This window comes from Protopterus annectens, chromosome 10.part0 (assembly GCF_019279795.1).
Source record: "Protopterus annectens isolate FY-2018-M chromosome 10.part0, PAN1.0, whole genome shotgun sequence".
Taxonomy (NCBI): Eukaryota; Metazoa; Chordata; order Ceratodontiformes; family Protopteridae; genus Protopterus; species Protopterus annectens.
In genome coordinates, this window is record NC_056744.1 from 1236513120 (window position 1) to 1236538606 (window position 25487).

At 39.5% G+C, this 25487-nt stretch overlaps 1 protein-coding gene across 3 annotated transcripts in view; it reads left to right on the top strand.

The window, feature by feature from the left end:
• The window catches only part of TNR (tenascin R), a 5843683-nt gene that overhangs the window by 3310495 nt on the left and 2507701 nt on the right, over positions 1 to 25487 (top strand). The window lies entirely within an intron of this gene.

Here is a 25487-nt window from a genome sequence, read left to right on the forward strand (position 1 = left end):
ATACAAATATGCAGGAGTTTGTCAACTTACAAAGTCCAAATGGCACCTCTGTGTTTCTTTCCCAACAATATGCACAAAATCAGTTCCTGTAGTATGTAAATAAAACTGTGGAATAGCACCTGATCATACTAGTTATTATTTCAAGCACAGCAACAGTAAATAAACAAAAAAATGGAGGCAGATCAAATCTGACAGTCTGCGGACTGAGCTCTGTCCTTGGTGCAAATATTGTACAATAACCTCATACAAAGCATGTGAGGTATAAAAAGATTATAGTTTGGGGAAAGAACCACGAGGCACTTTTTTACAAAAAATGGCAAGTGATATTCTCAACATGCTTGGCAAACTGCTTATTAAGATTTGGTAAAGCTGGAGCAGGATAAGGCCAAAGACAATGTGCCACAAACTACCTTGCTAACTAGGATGTCAGTGGCCAGTAGTGTTAATTAACCACCACAGAAGGATGTTGAAAAGAAGTATTTTCAGTGTTTGTCACTGAAAGTGGATGACACAGAATAAGGGAAAAGCAAAGCAGATGTCATGTTTTGCTTTCTTTTTTATGTGTCGACCGACTTAACATGTCAAAAAGTCATTATATAATCTGATATATATATATATATATATATATATATATATATATATATATATATATATATATATAGTTTACCTTGAAATGGTCGAAGCACTATCTGTCGAACATTTAGAAGGTTGAAAATAAACATCGCCAGTTGAAACGTCGAAAATGAACGCTAAAGAATACGAAACCCGGTGTATTATGCTAGTGTTGACTACAGCAGAATGACGGGCATTGCAAGAGTCAAATGCTACATACTGTAGCAACAAAGACAAGTGGGCGATATAAACTGCGCCTACTACTGTAATACACACAGTGGTTTTCGCTGCCCATTACACCAGAAAGTGTAAACATTACCAATTGATATTTGGTTTCAATCTTTGTTTGTTTATTTGATTCCTGCACATTCAGTGTTCGACCTTAAATTAGTCGGGTAAACATCCTTCGACTAATTCAAGGTAAACCTCTACATATATATATATATATATGTATATATATATATATATATATATATATATATATATATAACTGCATATAGTTGAGACTATATGATCAATGTTGAGAAAAGTTAATCAGTTTGTACTGAGATCACGGTAGAGTATGGATCTGGGAATTTCCCATTTTCCCACCTTAGTGCTGTCTCTGAGTTGGTAAATTGAATTATGTTTTCCAGGAATAGCTGGAGGATATAGTGTCATAGAGAAGAGGATTTACATATGAGGGTAGGTGTGGGATTGGGTGTGGCAGTTACTGGATATGTGAAGGGAGGTAAAACTGGAGGAACAGATGGCTTAATGACTGAATTTTTTAAAGGGGAAGTTTAGAAATAACAAGCAGTTTGCCAAGCATGTTGAGATTCCCACTTGACGTTTTCTTAAAAAAGCTCAAATTTGTCTGAATAGTGCTAGTGATATGGGAAAGCTTTTTTCTGTTTTAGATGCAGGGTAGGGTAAGGAGCAGGGTAAGAGTAGGGACAGGGACAGGGTTAACACACACTGCTAAGGTGGTGAGGGGGACTTTGTCCCTCTGCTCCACCGTAGTAACCTGCATGCTAACAATAAACCTGCTCCTAACCCTACTCTCCATCTAAATTAAAAAAAAAGAAAAGAAAAATTTTCCATAACATTAATACTACACAAGACAGCTTTGACAATCACTACACAAACACACACACACACACACACACACACACACACACACACACACACACACACACACACACACATATCTACTACAATGCCAATTACCTGCTTAGATGAAACACAAAGATAAAAAAAATCTATACAAGGAACTGGATGTTCAACAATCTTAAAACTCCACATTTCCACTTGTTGAAAGCAAGAGTGAAACCGATTGCACCTATATGTGTATACATATATAGATAGATGGATATACACACATACAGACACACAGATATATAGAGAGAGATAGATGTGTATGTATGTGTGTGTGTGTGTGTGTGTGTGTGTGTGTGTGTGTGTGTGTGTGTGTGTGTGTGTGTGTGTGTATATATATATCTGTGTGTGTGTGTGTGTGTGTGTGTGTGTGTGTGTGTGTGTGTGTGTGTGTGTGTGTGTGTTTGTGTGTGGAGGGGGGAACCAAATGTGGTAGAAACTAGTTTTAGTCAATATCTGTTTAGTCAGCTAAGCACATGGGTCATATGTGTATGAGATGGCACAATTCTCATAGTTGAGGAATATATCTTTTCCCCGATTTTGTGTAATCTTGGAGTTAGAACATATAATTAGCATGGTGTGTGGGGGCATAGCCCTCCACATGTGGGATGCCAGAGGCCTGACCCATGCAAATATTTTTTTTTTTATTTTAGTTTTGCATGCACAATGGTTAGTGCTCAGCATATATAGATAGATAGATATAGATATAAATACATACATATAGATATCTAGCTATCTAGATATATATATATATATATATATATATATATATATATATATATATATATATATATAGATATCTGTATCTATATCTATCTATCTATCTATCTATCTATCTATCTATCTATCTATATATGTGTGTGTGTGTAAACAAACACACATCATTTGATTTTACTTTGCTGACACCCTTTCACACTGAAAGTGATTGTTTATGTTTTCTAGCATAATAATTCAGAGGTTCTTTCTCTGCTCCGAATTTTCCAGCCTTGCTTCCTCATTTACATATTGTTTCTATAGATTATTATTTCTTTTGTGCTGCTGCATGTTCTTTTACAGGTTGAAGTGATTTTGTCACCCTTGAGACAATGTCCACAGCCTAATAAATACCTTGTAACCACAGTAACACTTGTCAGGCCAAAATAAAATAGTGAGTCTTCATTGAGACACCATGGGTGTCCAATGCTGGAATATAATCAACCTTACGATAACCAACAGATTTTCACACCCAGCATGAGGACAGAGAGGAGTATGTTGAATAGTGCTGGCCCATGGAATGATGTCAGTAAGACGTTACTGTAACCTTCTTATCCACGGAGAACTTCCCTCACTGCTATCCTCTGTTCCCTGATGTTTAACCCCTTCAGTATTTATCTGTGTATTTTGATACATTTCTATTAGTATAGGCAGTCTCCAACTTTTGTCCAAGGCTCTGTTGAAACCTATTCCAATCATATCCATAAAATTACCTCTCATTAACTCACAGTGGCCTGATTCTTGTACTGAATCAAGTAGATTGACAGGATAGATCCTTTCTTTAGCTGCCTAGATTTCATGGGTAGTCTAAAGACTTACTAAACCTTCACTTCAGTACCATTTTGTCCAAAAGTGAAATCAGTTTTAGTGGCCTGAATTTTTCTGGTTTGCTTCTTGCTCTGGCTTTGCGAGCAGGCATTTTGCCATCATTTGATTCCAGTTCTGAATCACCTTCCCAGTGGGCATGTCAAATAGGCATGCCACACTTGTTGGAAAATCTACAGTAGACTTTTTTGGCTATCCGTGGTGGGATCTCATCTTCTTCATGTGGTCTGTCATGTCAGGAGGCTTAATAAACAGTATACAAACACACTATATTCTATAAGCAAAGTTTATAAATGTTGTATCATGTGATATAATAACCACTACAGCTAGCTCATTATTCTTAAAATTATATACATACATGACACACTTTTCTAAGTTAGAAAATGTATCTATACTATATATCTGTGAAATAATGTGCATTGCATTGCATTGATGATTATAAACTATACTTCTTCTTCTTTCAGCTTTTCCCAGTTAGGGGTTGCCACAGCGGATCATGTTGTCTGCTCATGATTGGCAGTGGAGTTTTACGGTGTCGAGTTGCCAGCCCAGTGCCCAACCTTCCACAGAAGGCACACACAAGCACGCACTCACACCTAGGGCCAATTTGGAGTGTCCAATCCACCTACAGCATGTCTTTCAGGATGTGGGAGGAAACCGGAGCACCTGGAGGAAACCCACGTGACCACAGGGAGGACTCTGCGCAGAAGGCACCCCAGCCGAGGATCAAACTGGAGAACCTCTTGCTGGGAGGTGGCAATGCTAACCGCGGCACCACCGCAGCCTCCCCGATTATAAACTATACTAAGCATGTGATAATCAGGAGCCATGACAAAAATGAGACTACAATATTCACAAGTGTTATCATGAAGACTGACATTCCTTTAAAAAATATCAACATTTGAAAGTACAAATTAAATAAAACACATTTTTGCAGGAAGTATTTTACTACTTTATATATGTTAACTCTATGATTTCTCAATATTGTAGCATAGAGAAATCCTTGAGATACCATAGTCATGAGATTTTTGTACAAATCATATTCAAAGCACATTTTCATAACAGAATATTTCAGCCCTTAATTTTTTTTTTATTTGTTGAATAGTTCACATATCTATCTGTATTTAATGGTCTGCTATAGATGGAGAATTTGATGGAACTATTTACAGCAAATATCAGGGGTTCTTTTGGGACTGCTCTTGATGCATTACAGTTTAATTCATCATTACCTCCTTGTGTGTGTGTGTGTGTGTGTGTGTGTGTGTGTGTGTGTGTGTGTGTGTGTGTGTGTGTGTGTGTGTGTGTGTGTGTGTGTGTGTGTGTCTGTGTGTACATTTTTGTGTAACAGCCCAGCAATTACGAAATTCCTTTCAGTTCAGCAGTTACAGAAACCACTTAGACTACTAGACCTGGCAGCAAGAATGTGCAGAAACAGAATGAATATAGGTGTATTTTGCACACCGATAATAAATAAGAACCTGTACCAGCCCCAGTTGCTGCCATTATGTTTTGAGTAACTAGTTAGAATCGCAGCTTTGTCTGCACAAAACTTAACAATCAGCAAGAAACTAGTGTGCAAGTTTGATGCTACAAGTTAAACCCTGATACTTTTGCATTTATTTTTTTTTTACTTAGTCTGTGAAAATGGCAAAAAGTCAAAGGTTGAACATGTCAATGAAATTATCAAAAAGTTCTTCACATTTGCAAAGCAGTTTAGTTGATCTTTACTTCTGCCATTGCACCTGAAAGCTTGCAGCAAGTTGTAGCTCAGTAGTGCTCCCTTTGTGGCCTCAGATTCGGGTTTACTGCAAATGAAAGAAAACATGTGTGCTTTCTGATGGACTGGATCTTTAACTCAACAAGTTGTGCGAATCAGGAATTTATCTCTGGAAGGTTAAGGGATTCAAAATTTCAGTTTGTGAAGACATATGTGTTCTGGGTTTACACAGCAGTAGCAGCAGTGGGTGTGATTGAGGCATAGCCAATGAAAAATAAATCCCATCCAGCACCTCTCTCTCTCTTGCATGAAGTTTTCAAATATTTTTCTGAAAATGAAGGTGTGAATTTTATCCTTATAGCTGATTTGTTTCATCTATAGGGTTCCTTCCCGCTGCTGAATGCTTGCTAGGCAATTCTTCTTAGGATATCACATTTTAAAAAAATAATAAAAAAAGCATGCTATTTTCCCGACTCTTATCATTTCACACAGCTAATGATATTTTTTTTGTAACATGAACTTTAAACTGAACCTAAAACTTGTTGTATAGGTTTTAAAATGTTAAAATACTAAGAGGCCTGAACAGTATTACAGCACTGATATATCATTTTTGTCATGTAAAATCCTTTAATTAGATTTAAGAAAATAACATTATGTGGTAAAAATAGCATTATATTAAGGAACAAAAATGAATTTATTTGTTCCTTTGATAAGCATATACTCTTTCTCCTACAAAATAGTAGAAGAAAGGCATTGTTGATTGTGTTAGTCAACCACTATATTTGTATAAGCACCACATGTATACACCAATGTTAAAAAGTGATACTGCTAGACTGTTATTTTTTTTCTCCTTTTACCAGTGTCAGTACTATAGAAATGATGTCACTACCCAAATTAATAGATCCTAGCTTAGACCTATCTGTCTATCTATCTATCTATGGTGTACAAATGCGTGCAAGCTAGTAACTGGTGACACAATTTTTCACTACCACATGCTCTATATCTAGGCTGTCAAACTCATGGCACTTGGACTTCAAGTAGCATTGCCACCTCTCCATTTTTTTTTCTGGACTATCCAGAAATCAAACTGATTGTCCGGTAGTCTGGAAAACACTGTAGAAACTATAGTATTCCGCTTCAAAAAAAGAAACAGATTATTAGAGTTTGTTAAATCTGCAGATTAGTGATGCTTTTTTTTACAAAAAGGCATCAGAAATGGGAAAAGAGGGCATTCCCACTCAGCTGACATGATGATGATGTCAAAAAATGGGTGGGATGTGGTTGGGTCATGAGTGGGGTTATAAGAGGTACAGGGTGTGTGGCCTAAGTCTGGTTCTAGCCACAACAAAAGGTGGCAGTCCTAACCTCAAGAGGCCCTCAGACCATAATAATTAGAAAGGAGGGAAGCAACTACACTACTTTACTAGCTGCACTGCCTGTATTTCTTGGCTTGAAGAATATGGCCCTTGCCTATATTTGCTAGTCTTCATACAGCATCAGTGGCCATTTGAGTTTAAGACCCCTGCTCTAAATGGCAATTGCCCTAACTCCCAGTAGCACTGTCCTAGTTAATTATCTAACCCTCCCACCACATGACCCTGACAAACTATATAGCCCTACCAGGACCCTAATTCTAATCTTAAAACTCCCATCCAATGCCCATCTCTAATCATACAGCTCTCCTTCCCTAACCCTAATGTCCTTGATCACTCCCTGTCCCTAAAACTCCACTCCTTAACCCTAAATCCCCTTCTAATCCCTAATCCTAATACTCACCTCTTACTCCTTAAACCTAAATCCCCAATCAGCCCCTCACCCTAAAGTCTCCTTTCACTCCCTAACCTCAAAAGTCTCCTCACTAAAGCTAAATCCCACTCCTGATTAGTGACTGAAACCATAAACTATGCTCACACCCCCTCTAGCTTGCCCATCCCCCAACAGCTGCTGCACTAACCTTTCCCAAACTCAGTTACTGTGTTTGGGTGGCCAGTAGCAGCTACACTCACTCTCCGTGGCTGTCACACTTCCCTCAAACATGTGTTCGAGTTTGAGCTTGAGCAGCCAGATGTGTGATCTACAAGTTACCTGATGTAAATATATGTGTGTGTGTGTGTGTGTGTGTGTGTGTGTGTGTGTGTGTGTGTGTGTGTGTGTGTGTGTGTGTGTGCGTGTGTGTGTGTGCGTGTGTGTATGTGTGTGTGTGTGTGTGTGTGTGTGTGTGTGTGTGTGTGTGTGTGTGTGTGTGTGTGTGTGTGTGTGCATGCATAATTAACATATCAAATGAGATTCTGAATGTTGAATTGTGACTATGATATTTAATTATTTCCTATTCATCTTTTAAATTTTGTATCTTGGAATAATACTGATAACATCATTTGTCATCTGCTGAACTGTACGTTTCTGTTGATATTTTTAGGCTGAGGTGGTGGATGAAATGTTTCGCTGAATCAGCCACATACATGTAGACCTGAAAGAGAAGGCATTCAGCCAAGAACTACATCAGAAAATTATGAGCTGTGAGGCTGTTTCTTAAAAATGTTGCTCATTCATGGGTCATCACCACCCTGATATAGATTTGTTCATTCCAGTTAGCTATACCCATTCACTTCCAGTGTGTATCCACTCTTTCCTTTAAAGTTTGCTCCCTGCTGTAATGGCATAGATAAAGACTAAGCCCTGAGTATGCCCTAGGTGATCTCAGTTCAGTTAGTAAATGGAAATACTGATGGAAACGGGTGGGAGGAAGAGAAACAGTGAGACTTTGTTTCCCTACTTCTTCCAGGGGAGGGTGTAGGGAGGGAGGGAGGGAGAGATGTGTTGAAGGCATCATCATTTCAAGTACCCCAGTGGTGAAAGAGGGCTCATAATAAATGTCAGTGATGGTTCGCAAAGACAGATATGCCCCTACATAGGAGGGGGTGTAACCTTTGTGATGCCATTGAACCTCACTTGCATAATGTGTTGATGGCATTGTCATTTCAAGTGCTCCAGTGGTGAAAGAGGGGTCAAAATAAAAGCCAATTATGTGTGGGCAAAAATAGATCTGCCCCACATATGAAGGGGTCTAGCCTTTGTGACACCATTGAACCTTAGATAATATCAGAACCGTATGGCAGTAAGTGGTAGGGTTGATCAGTGAAAAACCCAGTTGGCAACAGTGTGGTTGTCCTGTTTTTTCCTCTCCTCAATCCTAGTTGTGCAGTGTTCATATCCCCTTCAGAGGGGTGAGACCTACCTAGCAAAGTGACACATCCAGGATGCCTTCCAAATGCAGCAGCTCTAAGAAGAGGTGGAACTCTGGGAGGGGAGAGCTGGTGATCTGCGGTCAGCAGCAGATAGCAGAAAAATTAATCCTTGCTTTGATTTCACCAGCTGCCTCCAACATTTCTGAACAGGCATTCTGCAAAAATACTGATGAAGACACTTCCCAGAAAACAGAAATGATTGTTGGAAACACTAAATGATGTAATTTGTTGAGGCAGAGCACACTTTACTAATTTGTTTACTCCAATAGCTCATATTGCTTCAGATCCTTTTCACACATTAATTCCAGGTGATTCCCAATACATTCTCTGATGTTCTTTGCGTATCTGACCTCTGATATGACAGGCAGTGTTCAGCAAAGTCCTTATGGTTTATACTATTTTGCAGAACCTTTGCCAGTTGTACTGAACCATTTTCCATTTTAGTGGCCCAATGAGTGTCTGTTAGTGATCTTAAGACTTTTAGAGATACTACATTCAGCTTTGTACATTCATATTGATTACATTTTCTTAGAAACATATACTAAGCTTCTTAAAGTATTAATTTACTGTGATTTTGTCATTCTTTTTCCAGAAAATGCTATGAACCCCACCTAAGCACCATGTCAATCATAGCCTCACCTCAGGCTTGTGCCCATTGAATGGTGCACAGTGACGGTTATCCCACTCCACAAAGGACCCCGGGAACTACCGCCCCATTAGCCTAATGATCTGGTCTGCAAGGCCATGGAACGTATCATCATGGAACTTATAAAAAAGACATTGGTAATCTCCAAACTCTGGACCCCACCCAGTTCAGGTTTGTAAAAGGCAGATCATGTCACCTAAACCTGATAGACTTCTTTGAAGCCATCACCAAAGCCGTAGACGAGGGTAAGGTGGTTCATACAGCCTATCCAGATCTCTCCAAGGCTTTTGACACCATCCCCCACTCTGGAATTATAGATAAACTCACTAAACTTGGTATAAATCCCTATGTCACAAGATGGGTTGCCAACTGGCTCACTGACAGAACCCACACTGTGAAAGTAGCAGACTCCAAATCCAACTTCAGACCAGTGATAAGTGGAGCACCACAGGGTTCACTCCTGGGTCCTCTCCTGTTTGGTATCTACTTTTCTGAAGTACAGGCTAACACAGAACATGCTGGAGGGATAGATTCCTGTCCCAGAGACTTCCCATACTCTGGAACAAACTACCTATCTATATCAAACAAAGCTCCTCATTAGCACGCTTCAAGAAAAAATTGGATGGGAAATAAGAAATGCACCCCGAGGATCACCTATGTGGCTCTGCTCAACAGGAGCACAGGAAAATAATTTTCTTAAGGTGGCGAAAGCCGAGGTACCTTTTTGGCTAGGCTTATAGGTGCTAGGGCCAATAGCCTAGTACCTACCTATGAACCCCCCTTATTTTCACCCTGCTGAGTAATTTTCACTTTGTCTCACTATACATTTAATCTGTGTTGTCAGTCATTCATTCCAGTGTGTACTACACCTAAAGCTAGTGATAAGGTGTTTGATGATCAAACCAAACCGAAGGTTACGAGTTCCTTATTATCAGTACACAGAGCTACAAGCCTGCTTTAAAGTTTTATTTTGAGAATGTGAATATAGTTTTTGTTACTCAATGAATAAGATAGTACCATGTAATTACAGAATTTGAGAAACACTGAAAAATGTTGAGCAGTGCTTGTGAGAGGATCACAGCTGTCTGTACATCATTAACTGCACAAGCATATTTTGGTTACTGTTGTGGGGTGCTGTTGGAGTTTTACCTGGGAAAATATAGCAATGTAGTTAATAATCATTATCTTATGAAATAATATGCAAGTACATATATTCAAGGAAAAAAACATTGCAGGACTTAAATTCAAGTTTTGTTTATACTTGTCTGCATTATTCATCCTATATTGCTAACTTAGTGGTAAGGCTTTTTTTAGAAAGGTGTATTGATTGTTTTATCTTCTCAACATGGCCTGAGTGCAAATGTTATTGAATAACAGCATTTGATGTTAAATAGGTAAATGTTGTGAACAACATCAAAAACACTTATCATATAATTAGAATGTGTGGTGACTGTATGTTGCTCATTCCTTAAATCTAGAAGGATATATAAAAATGTCATGCAGCACAAACTACAACAAAGCGTCAGTGGTGTTGGTGGGTAGAATATATCAGATTAGCAGTGCCCATCTCTGACTTAGTGACAGTGTGCACTTTGATCCTGTCTGACAACATAAGCTGTGAGCAAAGAGACAACCGAGTACTAGCTACCTTTCCAACCCTCTTTATTCATTAACTTGTAGGTGTTACTGTTCCATGATGAAGATCTTGCCCAACAATTAATACTCAGAATCATCATTATTTTATCAGCTTAGCTTGACCTGTACAGTACTAGAGTAATGCAGGTTAACATACAACTGTATTCTGCAATACTGTTTATTTCAGTACAGTGTAGCCTTGCATACCCCCAGAATATCAGTGTACATAGGAATTATAGATCGACCATCATAGCATATCTGACAGTTGCAGGTTTAATTCTCATAGATTCAATGTAATATCCTCTGACAAGCAAATTGTTTAGCCTCCATAATAAACTTTGATGAACCCAAATGAAAACAAGCATACGTTCATTCTTGGCTTTTTCTTGCACCTGAAGAATTTAAAAATGTTTCTATACTAAAATATTCTCGGCTACTTCTGTTTGATTATAATACACTGTGGATACAACAAGCACATGTATTCACATTATTCATTTAGATCAGTTCTGTATTCTTAAATGTACGTAAATAGTACATACTGCAGGACTTATCATTTTCTCTGTTTTTAACAATTACTTATTCTACACATGTATTGTAAAAAATCCATTGTTATTCAGTTCTGCCATAAGTAAAACAATAAACAAAATGGCCATATAAAAAAGAAATAAATGCATATAGATTTTTAATCCTTGAATGAAATGGTTGTAATGTTTACTTTTAAGATTCTTCTTTTGTTCTGGCACATGCATTGTAAGCAAACACTTCTCAATTGAATGCTTTGAGAAAAGCTTTTAAAACCTATGGCAGCCTAACTGTAATGTGGTTACTGTGCAGGTACTGTTATTCCAACATATTTCATTACTGTACGCATAATAAAAGGAATTTATTATGAATGAGAGAAACGGGATTTTAGAAAGGAATGTAAAATATATAGTATCTTTATTGTCAAGAGTAACATGATTTCTATTGCACTGCAGTATTAATAAGTCTATTTTATACTGCTATTTAAAACAGTGCTCTAGAAATTGTACACTCAATCCTATATCCCTGTTCTGTCACCTGTTATGCTCTTTACAAATTGCAGCATGAATTTGCTTGTCCATCCTGCCCGCCTTTCTTCTAGAAGTTATTACCCATTTTAATTTTGATATACTATTTGCTGAAGTCATAATTACATTAAGAATATCTCCACAGCGTACCTGAAACATTGGAAAGTGTTCAACAGCAGTATTCAGCAGGGACTGCTTGATATTACATAATGTGGCATTCATTGCCACAAAAAGCAAGCAGTGTTGTAAACTCCTCATCTCTTTTATATCTTCAGCTTTCTTTATGCACTGTCACCAATGATTCTATCTTGCAATATAGTCTTCTCTTCAGTTATAATAAAAGGATGCCTTCTTATGAATGCTTTTTTAGAAGATGTTTTAATAGTTTTAATACAATTTCCTGCAATTGCAGAAAACGTGGACATGATTCATTTATTTATTTTGTCTTTGGAACAGATTTTGGATTTATAACCTTTATTATGAGGCTGTTGCTGATGAGTTAATGCATTTCTTTTCCAGCATACGAGCATGATAAAAATGTTGCTCTTATTCTAAGCCTCACGTTTCTGGCAATCACTATGCTTTGGTGTCTGTTTGAACACTTAAGGATGTTAAAATGAAATGTAGTAAGAAAAACTGCTTTCCTCCAGTGGAAAAAAATGTTGGCATAGCATTGGGTTTTCTTTAAAGAAGAGCTCTGTTTTTTCCATCAGTAAGCATTACACTAATGAAGAACCTTCACACTGTGCACTAAACAGTGTAGGGCATTTCATTAACACTTTGCTTAATGAAGAATGCCACCAAACACATTTGCTCTTATCATTTATCATCAGCAGTGCTAAAGTCACTGATGAAGCTGTTCACATCGGATATTATTATTGTTCCTTCATCGACTTTCCCTAATGGAGTATCCGTCACTGTCAATGAAATGATTTCATTGCTACAACTTCTCATTTACCTACATGTTCAATAGCTTTATTCACAGAGCTCGATAACACAAATTAAACACTGTAAAACGGGTGAGTTCCACTTCATTCAACTGACTACTGACTAAAAGAATCACAGGCTTAAAGCAGATGCCCTACGCTGGCCGCCTTAAAAAACTCCAGCTATACTCTGTCGCATATCGTCTAGTCAGAGGCGATCTCTGCTTAACATACAAGGCCATGTCAAACCCAGAGCTGTTGGACATGCTACACTTGAAGAAATCCCAATCCCTCAGAGCCACACGCTCCAAGGATCTAAACCTTGTCATCACAATAAACAAAACATGCTGGAGAGATAGGTTCCTGACCCAGAGACACCCAGACTCTGGAATAGACTGCCCATACATGTCAAGCAAAGCACCTCTGTGGCCTTCTTCAAAAGGAACCTTGACGATTGGATGGGAGAAAGGAAATTCAACCCAGGGATCACGTCAGTCACCCTGCTAGAAAGGGTTCCAGGGAAGTAAAGCCATGGAATTGTTATAGCTAGGCTTGTATAGGCCCTAGGGCCGATAGCCTACTACCAACCTATGAACCTATGAACCACGACTCGTGTAAATCATAATACAGGCAACACAGGACTGAACATACACATGTTCTGGATTATCTTTTGTGCTGCAGTGGTTTTCTTTACCTTGGTGATTACAGTTAACTTATAATTCCTTTGCTCGACCCTGAATCTTGTAATGAATCTTGTGGCTTTACAGTGTGCATGATGTGATGTTATCTTTGTCATGTAAAGATGGTATACTTTCTTTATTCTACAGACTATGACAACATTCTATCAAACTTTGTCATAAATGTTGATCTTGCCAAAAACATCAGTTCAAGACATTCATGTGACCAACATCCTGACTGCTGAATAAATTGAATAATATTAAAAAAAGAAAGGTACTCCCTGGGATTCAGTAAACTCCGTGTAGGTTACACATGAAGCATGCACAGACTTTACATGTTTATGCAGCGGTGCATAGCAAGTTGTAGTGCGCAATGTGTATTAATTATGCACAGCCCATCTAAGCCAGATTTCATGGCCGGCAAAAGTGTTGCCAGCTTGTAAACCATGTAAGCGAATGAGGATATCGATTCTGTGTAAGGCAGAGCAGCTACAGTCTGCAAATTTGTGCAGAATGCCACAATGATCACCGGGACTTCACAGGTAGCTGTCAGTGTGTTAGTGTATTGCATCTGCACAGAGGCCAACATAACAAGGGGACAAATAACTAGAAATACGGACATATTTGACATAGATGTCACATAGAAATGTGTTAGAATGAAACTCCGTCAAACTCTTACAGCAAGAAATCTGTACAAAGCCATAAATAATGGGGGAACAAAGGCCCAAAACTAGGGCCAGATTTTCAATTTGGTCTTCCAAACTTAGAAAGTTGAAGGAATAATAAGTTGTACAGTACCATGAACTATCTGAAGATCATGAAGTTTGAAACTCAAATGTCTGTCGTCAGTTTCAAACTTCAGTTTGCAATGACATGCCAATGATTTGCCGGAAAACCAATATGTTATGAGGAAAAGATCAGAAATATGAGACAAAAAGTAGATTTCTGCACAAATCAGGACAGTTGAAGAGGTATGACCTCAAATGTATCTAATATTAACTCACATCAGTCCTGAGATCATCTCAGTGATATAGCAGAAAGCCACAAATGTGTTAAGGAAAACATCTAGACATCCTGTGAATATTTGGACAGTTGAGAGGTATGAATGTGAAGTATATGGTCCAAACACAGTATAGGAAATTGTACCTACAATGTAGAGCATTGGATATCCCATTCCTGGCATTGCTGTACTGAAGCTGTGTAAATGATCTGTAATGTCTGTAATGTGACATGGAGTTCCATGTTAAATGAACACTCAGGCGATATATATGTATTGAATAGGGACACAGACATGAATTGTAGGAATGAACACGGGGAAAGAGGACAGGTGAAATTACCTAATGTACAGCAGAAGATGGCATGTCAATGGAAGATAGTTGCAGCAGCAACACAAATCATATATCTATATGGTACGGTAGGGATTGTACAGTGCTAATTTGTTTTATGTCACTGTCGCACAAGGTGACATAACAGTGGGGAGGATGTCTGTGTGAGATAAGCATCCTGACATGAATGATGCAAAGGACATTTATCAGTGATTTAACATACAATTGGGGTAGGGTGCATATTGCAAAGCTGTGCAAACTGGTATGCCTGAATATGAGTGCACTCTCAGCAGAGGTCTCCAGCAAGGTTGGCATAGGTAAAGGCTCATGGAAAACATTACAAGAACCAGCCACAACCATGGAAATATTAGAATAATACTACCATAATCCCATGCCTCTGACATAACATGTGATTTAGAGTGATAACAGATGAGTCTGCGCACGTGCACGCACACACACACACACACACACACACACACACACACACACACACACACACATGCACACACACACACACACACACACACACACACACACACACACACACACACACACACACACTTAAACAACTATTATGATACATCCACAGTCTATGAGGGTAACCACGCACACTGTCCTGGCACTGTAACATCTGCCGGAGGTATTAGGAGGGACACTGCTGTACCTGTATGTGACAGTATGGGCAATACAGGCTAGTTGTCTTGTGTGCATGGCATATATTTATGGCACAATCCACATTGTCATGAATGATATACATGCCATTAATGTTGTCAAACACTATGTATGTAGTGTGTGCATAAGCAGAACAGGTAGCACACATGCATCTGGTGTAACAACTTGATTGGTGTTCTGCATCATCAGACAGTCATGTATGAGAAAGAACACTTAGATATGGCCAATGAGCTGTGTGACAGCTCACTCTGACAAAGGTGGTCTACTTCTGTTACACATCACTGGAAGAGTTGTAGGGAGGTACATGAGCAAGGGTGCATTGTACACAGTTACCGGTGTAATGAAGGCTGGGAGCCATGAAGGTATTATGGTCTCTGATGTGGATGTCCTTCACATACCCAGTACTTGTGTTACATTCAAGGGAGTGGTCAGCACTGTGACCACATGCTGGTGGATGTACCACTTACCACCTACCCCAACACATGGGTCACATGCCTATTGGTCTGATTATAGGGTGCAATGTCTACATTATACTTGGGTGGTGTGTTTCTTTCCTGAATTAGCAAATCCCCCCATGTGTCTTGTCAATGCAGGTGTTGTCATGCCTGTGGTAGCAGTGTTTGTTGTGTGTTGCTACTGGCTGTATTATAGTAATGTCACAGTTGGAGTTAATGATTGCCCACTGCCCTTGAGGCAGCTGTGTTGCCACAGCATGTGCATGTCATCTGTGATGTCCATCACTTAACTATTGGACATAAAAGGGTCTAGCAGACAGCCCTGATGTATGGACCTGAGATATAAGTTACGTCAGACATTTCAACATAGTCATATGCCATGTATATGATATACTGGTCTACCCATTTGATGATACAGCTGTTTATGGCCACATATGACAATGCTGAGTGAATACGTCAGTGTGGATTTGTGTCAAATGCCTTGACCTGGTAAAGCTCCACAAGGTGACACTATTGTCATCATACATGCCCTCAATTACCTCTTTAAGGATATCTGACAGATGTAACAGACATGCTGTAGCATTAACAGTTCACACAGATCTGTTGCACACAGTCAGACTATGACTAGTGTACATATAGAAGTGGTCCATGTTAATTTGGAAGTCTGCCTCACAGTCGAGGAGAGACAAGATGTGTATATACATGCATGCATCAGGTGGTGGACCCTCTACTCAGATGGATGTTGATGTACACCTTTGTATGGGAACATAGTCCATGTGGTGGGTGTGTTGAAGTGTGTATTCAACCATATCTGGAAGTTGTATGTGGTAAGTCACACCATAGGCAATCTGTGATGTTGTCACAGGCCATTGCTTCTGTGTGATAGGCCTGGATGAAGGTAAGACACTGCATACTGCCTATCGTGATCTGGCCTAGGTCCTTGACACAGTACCACATGCAGTTATCATTTTTAAACCCTCCCAGCTGGGGATTAACCCTTATGTCAGTAGACGGATAAGCAATTTACTCACTGACAGAACACATACTGTGAAAGTTAGTGAACCAACCTGTACCAGTAGAGCTATCACCACTGGCAAAGCCCAGGGATCTATGCTTGGCCCTTCACTGTTTTGACTCTATTTCTCAACAGTTCAGGCTAAAGTATATGGCCTTTGGCTTACCAAGTTTGCTCATTCTTGCATACTCAATGCAATGATTGAGTCCACCAGTGATGATAACATAGTACAGGAGGAGCTAATACAGACAAATGAATAAGGACAAAGGCATACCATCTACAATTAAATGCAGAAATGTGTCTTTTTTATGTTGTCCATCTGAAATGTGGAATTCCATGTTAATCACAGCATTGACAACAGGTCTGCTTTGCTGACACCCAGTAATGCCAGCACTGGGAACACGTAGATAGCAGTCTGAACTTCAGCCAACAAGTGTCCACACTGGTATAGCCTATGTTGGGCATGTTGTACATCATACCATCATATGCAGCTCTTAGGATTTTATGACAGCACTGTAGTCAAACCTCATCAGAACAATAACAGAGTATAATGCTCTATAAAGCCATGTCACTATACTCTGGGTGTTATAGGATTAAGTCACGTCTGACTGACCTCTAGGCCATTGTCTAACCCAGACCCTGGTGGGAGTACTGCATATCCAACAATCTGATATAGCTTATGACATCTGTAGTGTCTGTTGAGGGGAATATGGTAATAACAGTGTCCCACATGGTGGTGTAAAATACTCTCTGTAATGTCAAGTACAGCTCACACACACACACACACACACACACACACGCAGTTGACTGCAATGAAAATTGAACCCCTACCTAAGTACAAAGACTACAGAACACAAGCACCATGGCACTAGGCTGACTTTTATAAGACTGCAGGTGAACTTATAGTAGATGACAACAGCAAGATATGTTGGATACATGATGTTGGGTGGTCTGCATGAAATGGATGTGTAGGCATCTGCAAGAATCAAAGTACTGTCAGTCCTTGGTATTGGAGCAGTAACTGTGGGATACACACTTCTGCTCTTCTGTCTAGAGACACCCCCCTCCAGTTGACTGGAGTGAGAACAGAACCCCTACCTAAGTACATAGACTACAGAATACAATATATTATGCATGCGCCATGGCACAAGTCTGACTTTTCTAAGAGTGGAGGTAAACTTATAGTAGAGGACATCAGCATGCTATGTGGGAGACAAAATGTTGGGAGGACTGCATAGGCTCATAGCTTCATATGTTCATAGGAGCGTACTAGCCTAATGGTCCTGTGATGTTTAGAAGCCTGACTGTGTAAAAACACAAGTACCCTTATGGATAGTTGGATGGTCATTGTTAGCAGAGCGATTTTGTGAGCAGCACCAACTGGCCCTGTCCATGAGGGACATAGATGCCAACCCAGAAGTGACTTTATAATCACCCAACCAGTAGTCAAGGTTTTGCTTGAAATGGGTCATTGAGGCACACTGTTTAACATGCAGTGGGAGCCTATTGCAGAGGAGTGTGAGTCATTAAGGGATATATCTGTCTCTCCAGCATGTTTTATGTCACAGGCTAGGTTAAGAACCCTGGGCCAAGTTATTCTTGCCCCATTGGATTTGCAGAAGTCCAGCATTTCCAGTAGGACATCATCTGAGACTGCTCTGTAGGGCAAGCATAGGCCACCTCTCAGCAGCTTGCATGATACTGAGTACTGTGACAGATCTTTCACTCTTTCCATGTATGTCATGTGTGTTGGCCCTGGGTCTCCCAGACACAACCATGCATTTTCTCCAATTGCTGCAGGTGTCTGGTGAGGTACAGACAGAAGGGAACATTGTACTCAATTAGTGGTCTGATAAGGGTAGAGTACAGCTGAGGTATGAACACCCTGATCTTGGATGTGATGTCCATATGTATAATGTGTGCAATGCAGAATGTGTGTGTCACCAACATGGTCACATAGGGATGAAAGTGTAGATTGCTATCGACATGTATTTCCAAGTCTCACAACTCTGTGTTTGAGCTTAGAGGGGTGCTATGTATATCATTAGCAGGGGTACTTCATTGCCAAAGGGGAAAATGAGCCATTGTATGCTTTAAGGTTCAATCCATGAGTTTGGCACTAATCGTTTGTGTGTGGCAGCCCCTTCTGTAATATGTTACCTTCACTGGTAGATTCTGTATTAGTGTGTCCATTTACCAGTCATCTGCAAACTTGGTAAACCACAGGCCATCTGCCACTGACTGCACTCCAGGGATGTAGTTTGCAAATAGTTGAGGGCCCAGCACTGATCCTTGTAGTATTCTAATGGTAAGTGGCTACTGGTGGAGGTGCAATCCCCAACTTTGAGAGTGTGTGTTTTGTCAGTGAGCCAATTACATGTCCCAGTACTACTGTATGACGTAATTGCCACATTGGATATCTTCACTATGAAACATGAATGGGAGAAATGGGAGATAGTGTCAAAGGCATTGGATAACTTAACAAAGGCAGTATGTCCTGTTATCCCTCATCCAGGTTTTTGCGGTCAGTATCCAAGAAGTCTACAAGGTTCAATAAGCAAGATCTACCCATGACAAAAACAAAATGGGTCAGGTAAAGTGTGTTGAAGATCATCTATGTCCCTGTGGTTATGGTCCATACTGATTCCTTCCCTAGCCTTGCAGATAAGGCTTTTTATGCATATGGGTCAATAGTTGCAGTTCTGCATATTACCAGATCGCTGTGCATTGTATAGCACACAACATTTGATATTACATTTTGTACTGTGGTTGATATATGTGTGGAAAAAGTACTGAGACACCAGAGTTGCAATAGTTTTGGGGGGGTGGCAACACATAGGTGTATTGTAAATATGTGACATATTGTTAGATGAGGCCCTCAATTTGTAATATTTCCACATGTAATTGCATGTCATAAACAGGGAATTGGCAGTAAACAGCAGTAATTCAGCATAATATGTACATTTACATAGAGTAGTGAGCAGCGGGTTTGCCCAACAGTTGCTAAAGTGTATATGCATGTGTGATACACATTTACGTGTAGCTAAGTAGTACGCAAACTTGAAGTCCATTGCTGAAATTTGACAGTTAGTACTGAGTCTATGAAATACACCCGCTGCTTAACTGACTGTGGCAGCATGTGTTAATGCATTGATACATTTGTTGTTGGGGCCAGATAGTTCTGGGTTCAAATACAGGTTTATATAATACTTTTAAATATATTGCTGCCTTTCACCATTGCTGAGTGTTGGTGCACTATGTACACCTTTGCACAACAAAGGATTAACGAGGTGAAATGGGGTAGACAGGACAACGGTGAAATGGAGAGCAAGCAGAGGGAAGAACAAAGGAAAAGCAGGGCAAGAATGTGCAGGAGGGAGGTAGGAAAGAAACATAGCAAGGTGGTTCATACACCCTACCTTGATCTGGCCAAGGGCTTTTATACCATTTCCCACTCAAGAATCACAGAAAAACTCACTAAGCTAGGCATCAACCCCTATATCACTAGGTGGGTTGCAAACTGGCTCTCAGATAGCATATAATGGCTAAACTGAGATTGTTAGAGCATATAAGGGACATTAAGAATGGTAATATTGAAAGCCCTGTAGCTTTGCATTTTTTAGAATGTCATAACAAAAATAGTGAAGGTTTAAAAGCCACTATTTTAGAACAAGTTAAGCCAATAATGTATTGTCAGCAGGATGTTAAAACTGTGTTACTGCAAAAAGAAGCTATGCTTATTTTAAAGTATAAAACTATGTCTCCTTGTGGGCTCAATGCTGAGTTCAGTTGGAGAGTGTTGCTTAATTAATTGCTTAATTGTTTAATTGAGTTACTAGTTTGTTATAAAATGTGGATGCTTGTATACAATTTTATTCTCCTTGAAGGCTTTGGCCGAGACGTCAGAGATTTTATTAAAGAACTTTTTGGATACTGTGGTCGTTGTTTGCTACTTGCTGCTTGCTACTTGGTGCCTTTTCGTTGTTTTTGATTTATAAGCTTTGTGTCTGATGCTCAGGGTGCATTGCTAACTTAGTGCTTAGTATATCTCCATTTGTGTTGTTGAACTGGTAATTGTAGCTTTGATATATATTGGCCTTGGAAAGTCAGACAGTTGATAGCATCAAAATTTCACAATTTTATAGTGAATAATGTTGTGAGAGCTGTGAAGTCAGAAACTGCAATGGCTATCATTGCTTTCTAACTTCTCTCTTTAATGATTTTCCAGTACAAGTATATGATGCAAAACTGAGGCCATGCAGTGATCATCAGTACTTTTGAATGGTATGACTGTGTGTGAATTTTGCTGCCTGAGGGCTACTACTTAGTAATGGACACACATAAGTTAAATAAGTCTCTGCTTTCACATGTTAAAGAAATTTCTGTACAAATCACCATTTTACTAGCTTACCAGACCAAGTAATGAAATACAAAGATTTGCTACATGTTCTTCTTCTTTTGGCTTTTCCCAGTTAGGGGTCGCCACAGTGGAACTCCATTCTGCTAATGACTGGCAGTAGATTTTTATGGTGCCAAGGTGCCAGCTTGACGCCCAACCTTCAACAAAGGCACGCCCATTCACACATGTCTTTTGAATGCCACTCGACCGTGGGGAGGCCATGCAGACTCCACACAGAAGGCGCTCCAGCCAAGAATCGAATGGGAGAACCTCCTGCTGTGAGGTGACAATGCTACTGCTGCACCACCGCAACTTGCCTAAGGATTTGTTACATATTCATATTATTAAACAATACACTCCAGGTTCAGGACTTACCCTGTAAATGCAGCAGTTGCCACAGTTTTAGTTCAGGGCTGACTCTGTCTGATGGAAGTAGTACAGAGCCAGTACATGGGGAGGTAACCATTGTGTGAGTTGCCTGGCATCAATGTTAATATACGTATGTGAGCTAAAGGAAGTTTACAGCCCCCTAGGTGGTGAGTGAGTGAGTGTGCTATATGTGCTGTCTCTTAGCCAATGGAAGGGCATATTGAGCACTCCTATGTCTGCCTACACCCACAGCAGCGGTGGTTCCTCCTCTGACTCCTCATCTGGCTGTGACTGTAGTGACCTCACCATTGGTGGTGGGATGTGTGCCCCTTTCCCTTGTTGATCCTGCTGCAGCTGTTTCCTCAGAATTATGTCATGTAGCATGGCACATACTGTTAAGACTTCTGTACATGTCCATGGATTGTACTGCAGGGCTCCCCCAGATGTATCTAGGCACCAGAACTATGACTTCAGCAGCCCAAGCACACGCTCTGTGATATTTCTGGTTTGAGCATGTGCCTCATCATGGTGTTCTTCCATCGTTGTGTGTGTGCATTTCTGATGGGTGTCATCAGCCATGGTTCCAGTGCAGAGCCTGCATCCCCCAGTAAATGACCCTGTGGGACATTTCCCCTAGCAAACATCTGGTACAGATGGGAGGTGTGCTGGATATGTGAGTTATGGTAACTGTCAGGGTTGCCAGCACACACATTCAAGATGATTCCCTTGGCATTACACACATCTTGGTAGTTGATAACATGGTAGTCATTTCTGTTTATGTAGATCCTACCCTGTTCCCTGCATGGTGGCTTCATTTCTATATGTGTGCAATCTATGGCACCCAGTACTTCAAGGTAGTGTGCTACATGGTAGAACACCTGCATATTTCTGTCCCTATCCTCAGAACTATGCGGAAAATATATGTGGTAACTGACATGTTGGAGCATTGCATTCAGGAATTGGTGGAGGATCCTGGATGCTGATGCCAGTGGCACCCCCACCATGTCCCCTGTTAGTCTCTGAAAGGTACCTGTAGCTAAGGTTCTAATGGCTACACATACCCTTGTCACCACTGGGATGGGTTCCCCTCCATTGGCTCTGGCTCTGAGTTGAGGATGGCAAAAGTCGCAGAGTTCCTGTAGTATGTCACTGTCTACCTTGTAGTGCTGTACAATTTCCATATCATGTAGGTTGTGAAAAATTAAATGGGGCCTGAAAACTCTTCTCCTTCTCAACCTAGGCTCCTTTTCAGCAAATGACAGTCATGGCAAGTTAGATATATGTAGTAGGCTATACTGATGGCATTTCAGCCCACTTAAACATATCACTTCTGTGACAAAGCTGAGTCAAACACAAGTGACTACACCTAAGCATTTCTTTCGCTAACAGTGCAACAAAACAAGGCACACAGACAAACAGCAAACACACACATAGAAATTTGCACATGCATGTGCACCCGTGTGCATGCAGAAACACACACACACACACACACACACACACACACACACACACACACACACACACTCAACCTAAATGCATTCCTACCCATTTCCACTTAACAAAATTTGATTTAAAAAAAAAATCTAACCATTCCTCAACTTATATCCTGCATTCAACCAAATATGACCCCCCCAAAAGGCATTCCATGAATGTGAAGCACAATAAAAGGTACAGTACCTATCTATCTATCTATCTATCTACATCTATATCTGTCTATCTATATAGATAGATGTAGATATACACGTAGATAAATATATATTTATTGTGTATATTGTATATATATATATATATATATATATATATATATATATATATATATATATATATATATAGATAGATATACATAGATATAGATGTGTGTGTGTGTGTGTGTGTGTGTGTGTGTGTGTGTGTGTGTGTGTGTGTGTGTGTGTACCTCAAATTCCACATCAAGAGTGCTTCATACTTCCAGCAATGTAGTTGTTGACATTTGTGGAGAACCCATTAGGCTGTCAGGTACAACAACCCTTACCCATCAGGGGATGGTGTGCACTGATACTGTAAAGTTACAGGGGCCTCTAACAAAGAGACCTTACCCACAATCTGGTTTATGGGTGTATCTCCAGGCAGTAGTGACACAGGCAGTGTCACTGTGTCATCCAGTTGTGATTTCCGAAAGCTGGCGTGATTGTCAGTTGCGGTAAAGTCTGCACCCCCGAACACCATCCACTTATTTACTTTTTAATTCCGAACAATTCATCAAAATTCAATGATAATAATGCAAACAACAGTTTATATAATAACAAATCAGATTAACCCATTAGAATATTAAGTCACAAGATAACAAAGCAATAAATGCCTAACCATGTTAAGCAGATAAGATTGAATATGAAAATTCAAAGTACATATCAAACAATGCACTTGGTAGGAACTCATTAAAAATTGTTAAAGAAAGAAAGGAAGAAAGCCTATAAACGTGTTACCTGGCCAGAAACGTATCTAATATGTGAGGTTAGTATTACCCCATTAGCAAACTGAAGAAATGATGTGTATAGCTAATAATGATAGTGGCCTGGATACAAGGAGATGGTTTATTGCATATATACAAAGCTATTCATGAGTCATAGGTGTTATAACAGGGAAGGTGATCAGTCACCATAAAAAACAAACTGGTGTCAATACTGGTAAAATCCACACTTATTTAATGTTAGTGTTTTTGTACAGGCAATTTCATGTACTTCATCGGGTCTGATGAAGTACATGAAATTGCCTGTGTGAAAGCGCTAACTAATATTAAACAGGAGTGGATTTTACCAGTATTGCCACCAGTTTGGTTTTTACAAGTTTTTGGTCTTTGTTGATTTACTGATCAGTCACCATAGTTGGGTTCAGAAGATACCCACTCAAAAGGCTAAGCTAGAACAAGAAATATGGAGGAGCATAAAAGTATTGATTCATGATACAGTTGCAGTGCAGTGAGCAGAGGAAGGATTGTTGGGCAGTCCCTGAATCTATGAGATAAAGTAAGTGTGCGCAGCTTACACACTACACATTTATTATCAGATTGCGGCCATACTAAGGTCAAAGGGTAGGTTTCCAGCATGTTTGATGAAGGAACAAAATAGTATTCTCACATACATTATTTTATATTCTGCAGGAGTCACTGGGACCTTAAACCACTCATGTTTACACTGGAGCCAGAGAGAATAAATGATATCCTCATGTTCTGTTATCTATGAGTGATAAAAATTTAACAGATTGTGCTTAGCCTCACTGTATAAATTCATGATCTCTAATTTAAGAAATTTCACCAAATCTTAACTGGCTTAGCAGTATAAGGGTTTAAAGACAAAAGTATTTAACCCCTCATTTAAATTAGAAAAGGGAAGAGAGAAGGAGGTGAGTTGTGACTATGATGTAGAATTTGTTTACTGGTATTCAAGAAGTTTTAAGAATTATCGGCATGTAGACACTATTAACTAAGAAAGAACAACTTTTACTGGTGAACCCTTTTTTATCACTTTTATTAAATTGTCACTTAAGACATAGCTACACAAACATTAACAGACAAGAATACAAAGCATGTTAACATTTTGCATTTACATACATTATACATCATATATATTTTTTCTTTATAACAATCATCAGTCCACCATTACATAAATTGATCAGCCTTTGCCTTCCCTTACACCTCACTGCTCCTCTTCCAGAACATTATTCTATGTATTGTGCCCACAATTTCCATTTATTTCTGTATAATTTGCTCCTTCCCTTTTCTAATCATCCCTCTTCCAATTCTTTTATCTCTTTTACAGTATTGAGTACGTCAAATACAGTTGGTTTAGGCTTTGACGAACACATCTTTTTTCCATGTGGTTTCAAGCTTCTCTGAATTTAACATTGCCCTTACCTTCCTTACCTGCACAGAAAAATGCTTCATTTTGTTATCTGTGACATAATGAAGATTTAAAAGTATAGATGAAACAGAATTAATCATCCACAGGTAACTTGAAAATAGGTAACCCATTAATTCATGCTTATGAAAGCAGAG